At 46.0% G+C, this 7,950-nt stretch overlaps 1 protein-coding gene across 1 annotated transcript in view; it reads left to right on the plus strand.

The window, feature by feature from the left end:
- COMMD1 (copper metabolism domain containing 1) overlaps window positions 1-7,950 on the plus strand; it is a 276,696-nt gene that overhangs the window by 115,190 nt on the left and 153,556 nt on the right. The window lies entirely within an intron of this gene.

Below are 7,950 nucleotides of genomic sequence, written 5' to 3' on the forward strand. Positions count from 1 at the left end.
TAACATAATATTTCTGATGTTTGTTTAATTCTTGTCTGGAAAAATGTCAATAGCTCCATTAAAAAAAAAAAAAAGGAATGGTAGATTTGAGTGCAGAAAAATGGATTAAAGCTGACCTCCAGGGAAACAACCAAATACACTGTTGAAACACAGTGTGAGCTGTTTTAACTTTGTGATCCAAAGTGCAACCTCACCATTTTCTTATACATATCTACTAAACAGACAAGAGGCTTATTCAGGTGTTTGAACACCTTCAGGTGTTTGGACACTGTCAAAAACTTGCTAGGGCCGCCCCCAGAGCACACCATATAACCATGCCCACTCCACAAAACATTTGTTTTTTGCTAGTATGCTAGTATGCTAAAGTGATGAACCTGTTCTCCTCTGGAGAAATATTTTTTTTAAACTTTCAATTTTTTCTCTGTAACTTTATCAAGATCTAACTGCTCTGCCCTGGGCTATCTAACAATTTTCCAGATTGGTTATCTTCGGTGTGTACTCTGCCATTTCAGTTCCCAATAAATGTCTTTGTCTCCAGTTCCTTTTTGAGGCTGCCCCCCCCCCCCCACCTTTTGAGGATTCTGTTGATGGGCATTTTGAAGTCCTCTTTAAGGATCGGTTCACATATATGAGAACTGGATGTTTTTTGAATCACATCGGATTCACATAAAATGTGAACTGAACGGCTTTCAATGGAGCTGGTTCACATATGTCCAGGGTGGCTGCGGACCATTTTTAAAAAGAGTGCTGTGCGTTTTTCAGTCCGGTTCACGTGCAATTTCAAGTAAAAAGTCGTACTGGAACTGGTCAACAAAACCACACCGGACTCCTTTTAAAAAACTTACTAAAACCGCGGCTGGACATATGTGAACCGAACCTATGGCCTTATTTGCTCTTGCGGGCCCAGCTCTGCAGCCAACTGTCGCTGCTATGTCTGTTTGCCAGACTATTGCTAACTGGACAGGACATATGAATGAACATGAACATACTGTTCTCCCAGAACAATTACAGATGATGCCATGAGCATTGTTGTTTTGTGTTGATGCTGTAGAGCAGGGATCTTCAAATTGTGGCCTATCCAGCTGTTGCGGAAACTACATGTCCCATGAGGCATTGTAAAATTCTGACATTCACAGACATGACTAGGCATGAAGGGAATTGTAGTATCTGAAGAACTGGAGGGCCACAGTTTGGAGACCCCTGCTCTAGAGAATGTGATTCACCAAATCTCTAAAATAATTTTATGGGTAAAAGCTTGGACTGTTTAACTAACATGTAAAAAAACAGCTTGTATGTATGCATTTTTGGGTAATCCCTTGATAAATTGATCGAGGAAGTTACTGGGGGAAATGTGCTTTTACCTCAAAAAAAGATGCCCAAGTCTCCTACCCCTAGCACTACTACTTCTTTCACCCTCCCTAGGCATCTACGTCCAAGCCAATGATTGGCACCTGCTTTTGTCACAAGTCCTGGACTCCCAGGTCCACCAAGCCTGCCCAGAAGCTTTCCCCCCAATGAGAGAGCCCCCCAATCTTAAAAGTGGGGGGACGCCCTTTGGCATTTGCGCCAGTCTGGATCTAAGACATCCCAGACCTCTGGGTCCAATCTGTCATTTCAAGAGAATGTAATAAAGAGTTTCTATCTTTGCCTTCTTCCTATCTTTGCTGTCCAGTCTACCAGCTTCTGACAAAATAAGGCCGATTTAATGACTGCTTTGCACCAAATTCAGGCACAAGGAATGCCCTGCCTCTGGCTGTTCAATGAACCCAGGGCATTCATGTCACAATTTACCTGGACTACTTCCTAGTGAAGGACTCATCAGCCACAACCTTGGCTACCAATGTCCAAAGGGCAATTCAATTCCTTCAGACCTTTGGCTGTATAATCATCTGTTCAAAGTCTGCTCTGCGTGAGAGTTCTGGGCTTGATGGTAACATCCTTTTGAGGCAGTTTCCTTTGCCCAGTTTCACCTCAGATATCTTCAATCTCACATACTCATGACTTGGAACATGCAAATCCAATCATTGGATTGCGCAGTCCTTCTGTCAACCCAAGCAAAGCTGTTCTTGACTTGCTGGATTGTAGTGGGTCTACAATCCAATGTGGTGACAACAGATGCCAGCCTTATAGGCTGGGGTTAAGTTTACATTTCCCTGACTGTCCAGGGAATCTGGTCCCCACAGGAGTTGAAACATCCCATTAACATCCTGCAACAATCAGATTGTCTCTACAACACTGGACCTCCCTTCTGCAAGGTCTCGCTGTCAGGGTACAGCTTGACAATGTCATAGTAGTGACCTACATAAACCATCAGGAGGGCACCAGAAGCCAGGCTACCCTCTTACTCTCGCTTTTAAAAAAATTTAAAACTTACATATACTGGCTGTTCATCCAATAGTCCAGTGAATTTGAAAGATATGTTATTTGAATGTGTATTTTTCAATTAAAGCTTTTGAAAGCATATCTGGGTTTGCTAGCTGAGTTGCCACTGCAATCGCATGTAGCGTTTTTAGCTAGGACAGCTGGAGTTTTCCAGGTTTCTAATGTCTCATTCTTGAAATATGTACCAGAATTACTGAGCTGTTGCTCATAGTATTAAATATTTGATTGGGATCCATTAGCTGCGTTAGGAAAACATGATAATTAAACTTATTATTTTAGTTAACAAAAACTTTTATTTGCAACGTGCATATATGATTTACACTAGAGGAATTTTATGTAGGCTAACATGTTTGTATGATCTGTATCTTACATTTTTCAATTAATGGCTGCTTGCTTCATTTACCGTCTATTATTTTCATATTATGCAGTCACCTGCTGTGAATAGTAATTGCTTTTTAATGCTTTGCTTGACTTTAAAGAAGATATGATCTTGATAAAAAATACCTTCTATGGCTAATCTGTAAAGATAGTTAGGCTTAACTGGGCTTTAAAATAATAATATTCAAAGACCTGATATGTGAAACGTTCACTGCTGCATAGGGTATGCGTGTGTAATTTGCAGGTCTAAGGTCCGAAATCTAGATCGATCATTAACCACATACTGTAGCAACCAGTCCATGTTAGAGAGAAAAATGCACATGATTTAGCTCCAAAAAGTGCTTTTTTTGTGCTAACCAGTGGGGTGACCGGCAGGTATAAAGACAGAAGATCAAGCTGTTACTAGGGTTGCCACCCATCTGGGATTCTCCTATACAGTCCAGGTTTTGAATCATGTGTCTCTGGCTTCCCAATATAAGCTAGCGCACGGGGTGTGTCAGGTGTGTCTGGGCTTCCCCTGCTGCGCAGGCCCCCTTGTGTCCTTCCCGCCTCTCCTCTCCTGCTGGCTGCTGCTGCAGGCACACAGGGGGATGTTTCAGGATAGAGAATGGGGTAAGGGTCGGTAAATATGTCATCTACAGTCCCCTTCCTTTTCTGAATGAACACAGTAAGTGATCGGTACCATCTAGGGGTAATGTCTTCTGGTTCCCACGTCACTTAACTATTCCCCTTGAGCCACTTCTGATTCAACTCTTGCAAATATGTACAGGGGTTACACCATCCATGGCAGCTGGCTGCATTTTTGGCGTCTTGCGGGTGTTGGGGATAAGCTGGGGTATACGCTGTGCGTAAGCTGCAGGCGGTGTAGTGTTTTGCTTAGAGAGAGGAGGAAAGAGGATTTTTTTGTAGCAGAACCACAGAAATAATAAATACTACTAATAAACAACAGTATATCCTCTACCAATTTTTTTAAATTACCAAAAGTTCTGCTTTAACTGCAGATAAACTGCTAAATATACCAAGTTATCATAAAAGGGAGCTGTTTTACCTACTAAAGGATTTCTATTTCTGTCCATCCAGTTAGGATATATACAGCTCTCTCCTTCACAGCACAGACTTAGTGATTGTAAGCCTTCGTTTTTAATTTTTTTTTTAAATAACAAACATATGATACTTACCTCCACTGTGCAGTTTGTTTTGCACAGTGTGGCCCCGCACTTGGTCTTCTGGGGTCCCCCAGCGTTGCTCGCAGCTCCTCCTCGTTTCGGTAAACCCCCTGGGAGAGGCGCTCTCCCTGGGGGTTACCTTGCGGGCACGCTCCCGAGTCCAGCATTTGCGTGCATAGACACAGAATGCTGGACTCAGCCCCGCCCCCCGTCGCCCGCATCATTGGATTTGATTGACAGCAGTGGGAGCCAATGGCTGCGCTGCTATCAATCTATCCAATCAAGAGCCGAGAACCCTGGGCTCATAGGCTGCATTAAGATGAAAAAACAGAAGGGTTTACAACCCCTTTAGGCCCGGTTCACATTGGTGCGATGCCAGACATCGCATGTGATTCGCAGCGCACTGCTGTTCACATTACATGCGATGTCTGTGCGATGCGATTTCAGCCATACAGATACCCTGTTTCCCCGAAAATAAGACCTATCGTGATTGTCGGTGATGGCTGCAATATAAGCCCTACCCCCCAAATAAGCCCTACTCTGTTTCCCCGAAAATAAGCCCTACCCTGAAAATAAGGCCTACAAGGACTTTAACTAGGGCTTATTTGGGGGGTAGGGCTTATATTGCAGCCATCACCGACAATAACGCTAGGTCTTATTTTCGGGGAAACAGGGTAGTATGGCTGATATTGCACCGCATTCGGTCCAAACATGCACAGGACCCTTTTTTTTGTTTGGACCAGAATAGGATCGCATGGCTGTTCACACCTATGCGATCCGATTCATGTCCGAACTGTCAGTTCGCAGTGCGATATGGAAGCTGAACTGGGGGTGACGTTAACAATGTATTGACACTCCCCAGCAGTTCGCATATGGCAGTGTGAACTGCCATGCGATTCGGTGCGATGCGGGAACCTGCAGTGGATTCGCAGGGTTCTCGCATTGCACCAGTGTGAACCGGGCCTTAATGTATCTTTTTAGAAGTTAAGTACCTCTTTCCTCCCCCAGCCTATGGCTGGACAATAAAAGGAGAAGCAAAAGAATGATAAGCTCATTCCTATGTCACTATATTTTCTCCTCCTTTTGGCATGCTCCCTTTTTTTTTTTTACACATAGCAGCATAGCTGTTTAGCCCATTGGACTGCTTATCCATCTCCCAGTCTGAGTTTTACTTTACAGGATTTGCAAGGGGCTGATACCAAATCATATTCAGGTTCTTCCACTGCTTGTGTTAAACCTCTCAGCGCCGGAGCTTCCCAGCTCTTTTAAGAGGTTTATGATGCCGGGAGGCGGGGCTTAAGATCATGTGACCGCCGTGATTGGCTGTCATGACTGTCACGTGATCCGAAAACTCCTGTCATGTGATCCCTCCTTGCGATCGGGAGCTTTCGGTTAGGCAGCTGTAACTGTGCTGGGAGCGCGCAGCACGCGCGCTCTCGGCACAGGTGTATTGGCAGCAATTCACGTAAATATCTCAGGTGCCGAGAGACCACATATTTGAGTACGGCCAGCGCCAAGGGGTTAAAAATACATTTAATGATTTACTGCTGAATACAGAGCTGCATTCCTTTGTGTCTTTTATAGCTGCCTTAAAGTGTTACTAAAACCACAACAGAAAAATCAGTCTGTATATGCAGTAAAGCATGCTTGTTCTACTCACTGTGGAACCTAGGGGTAATCCTGTGCATTGTGTAAAAAGGCTGTTCGATCATTTCTTCTCTGATCCTCCCCTTCTTCCACAGTCCCCAATCTATCTCCTGAAAATACAGAGCCTTGAGGGCACTCTGCACATGCTCAGTTTGGTGTGTATTGCTAAAGAGTTTTTTTGGGGGGAGGGTGCATGTGATTAGCACAGGTCCAATCAGCACTGTCCATACAGAAAGTCAGGGGTCATGCATCCTCATAGGACAGTCAGGGGAGATTGAAAACTCCTCCTACAAGCTTTAACCATGCTAGGCTGGACACTGATAGAAGTCACAAGACTGCTATACACCAGTGTTGCAAACCACCTGTTAATTTCCGGGCTGCCCGGAAATGTCCGGTACGGGCAGCGGCGCCCATAAAAAAGATGGCTGCAGGCCGACGTGCAACTGCGAATGCGCCATTCCGAAGTCTGCCAGGCTTGGAAAAGCTTGTACACAGTTATACACTGCCGCTGCTTGGCGTCATTTTTGAATGACACTCGTCTCGGTTTGTCAATCTTGGCGCGCCGGCCACAGAGAAGGACGTCATCAGGACACAGTCTCTCATCATGTGAGGAGAAGGCAGAGAGGAGGACATTACTGTGTCCAGGCTGGGGGGGAGGGGTGAAGGGGGCAGTCTGAGCTTGGAGGACAGTGCTATGGGGGGGGGGCAGACTCCAGAAGAGGGCAGTGCTGTGGGGGGGGGGGGTGAAGGGGGAAGACTCCAGAGGAGGACAGTGCTGTGGGGAGGCTGATGAAGGGGGCAGAGAAGGACAGTGCTGTGGGTTTTTTTTTTATGAAGGTGGGCAGAGAAGGACTCTGCTGTGGGAGGGTGATGTAAAGGGTGGCAGAGGACGACACTGATGTGGATGGTGAAGGACAGCAGATAAGTACAATACTTTTGGGGGGGTGATATGCAGGGGGCACAGCAGGACACTGCAGTGGGGGGGGTCATGATATGAAGGGGGGCGGTCATGATATGAAGGGGGGCAGAGAAGGACACTACTTGAGGGGGGGCTGAGGAGAACACTACTGTGGGGGGAGAGTGAAGGAAGGAGGCAAAGGAGGACACTACTGTGAGGGGCAGTGTTGCCAACAGCCCGTAAAAAAAATGGCTGTCCGCAGCCTCTAACCATCTCTTGTACCATGTCCGCAGCCTCTGACCATCTCTTGTACCATGTCCGCAGCCTCTGACCATCTCTTGTACCATGTCCGCAGCCTCTGACCATCTCCTGTACCATGTCCGCAGCCTCTGACCATCTCTTGTACCATGTCCGCAGCCTCTGACCATCTCTTGTACCATGTCCGCAGCCTCTGATCACCTCCTGTACCATATCTGCACAGCCTATAACCACCTTCTGTACGATGTCCGCACAGCCTCTGACCATCTCCATCTCTTGTATCGTGTCCGCAATCTCTGACCATCTCTTGTCTTTTATCATGTCAACAGTCTCTGCGGGGAAGTCTGGAAAGGAGTCAAGAGTATGAGTGCAGCCGGGATGGGGGTCATGGGAGAAGTCAGACGTGTGTTGACCTTGAAGAGGAGACTATAGGATAAAACCGCCAAGCTGGAGCTTCCTGACTGAGCCCTGCACAGTGCACCTGAGAGGAGGTCAGGGACAGCACCGCCAGGCCAGTCTGAGAGGGGGGTCACTGATGTAAGGGGGAATGAATACAATAATGTAAAGGGGCGCTGATATAAAGCCCCCCCCTTATAGCAGGGAACCCCCCCCCTTACCTTAGTGTATTCACTCTGCGGAAGGTGGTCACCAGCGTCCCCCTCACATCAGAGTTCCTGGCATTCCTCTCTACATCAGAGTCTGCAGGATTCCACCTTACGGTACAAGGGGAAACTTTGCAGACCCTGATGTAAGTGGGAACTGAAGTGGGATGTAAAGGGGAACGCAGTGGACTCTGATATAAGGTAGTCTCTGGTCACCAGAGCCCCTCCCCCTTACATCAGAGTTTCCCCTTAAATCAAGATCTGCAGCATTCCCCTTTATGTCAGAGTTCCCTTGCACTGTAAGGGGGAATTATGCACACTCTAATGTAAGGGGAAACCCTGTGTTGGCTAGGTTATATTAACCTGACCTTCAAGTAAATGGAGAAATAAGGTTTTTGACTTTTGTTTAACTTAAACACATTGCTAATAGCACTAGCTACATGTTTTATAGCTTAAATATTGAAATTTGCACTGTTTAGCACTGAAAGCGTCCATTTTAGGTACTTTTTTGCAGTGTCAGCCCAAAAATTTGGCTTTGTCAGCAAATTTCATGATTTTTGTCAGTAAATTATTGGTGTCGTTTGTAAATTTTGGCATCTTGCCAGTAAATTTCACTTGG

The sequence above is a fragment of the Aquarana catesbeiana genome, linkage group LG04, assembly GCF_042186555.1.
Source record: "Aquarana catesbeiana isolate 2022-GZ linkage group LG04, ASM4218655v1, whole genome shotgun sequence".
NCBI lineage: Eukaryota > Metazoa > Chordata > Amphibia > Anura > Ranidae > Aquarana > Aquarana catesbeiana.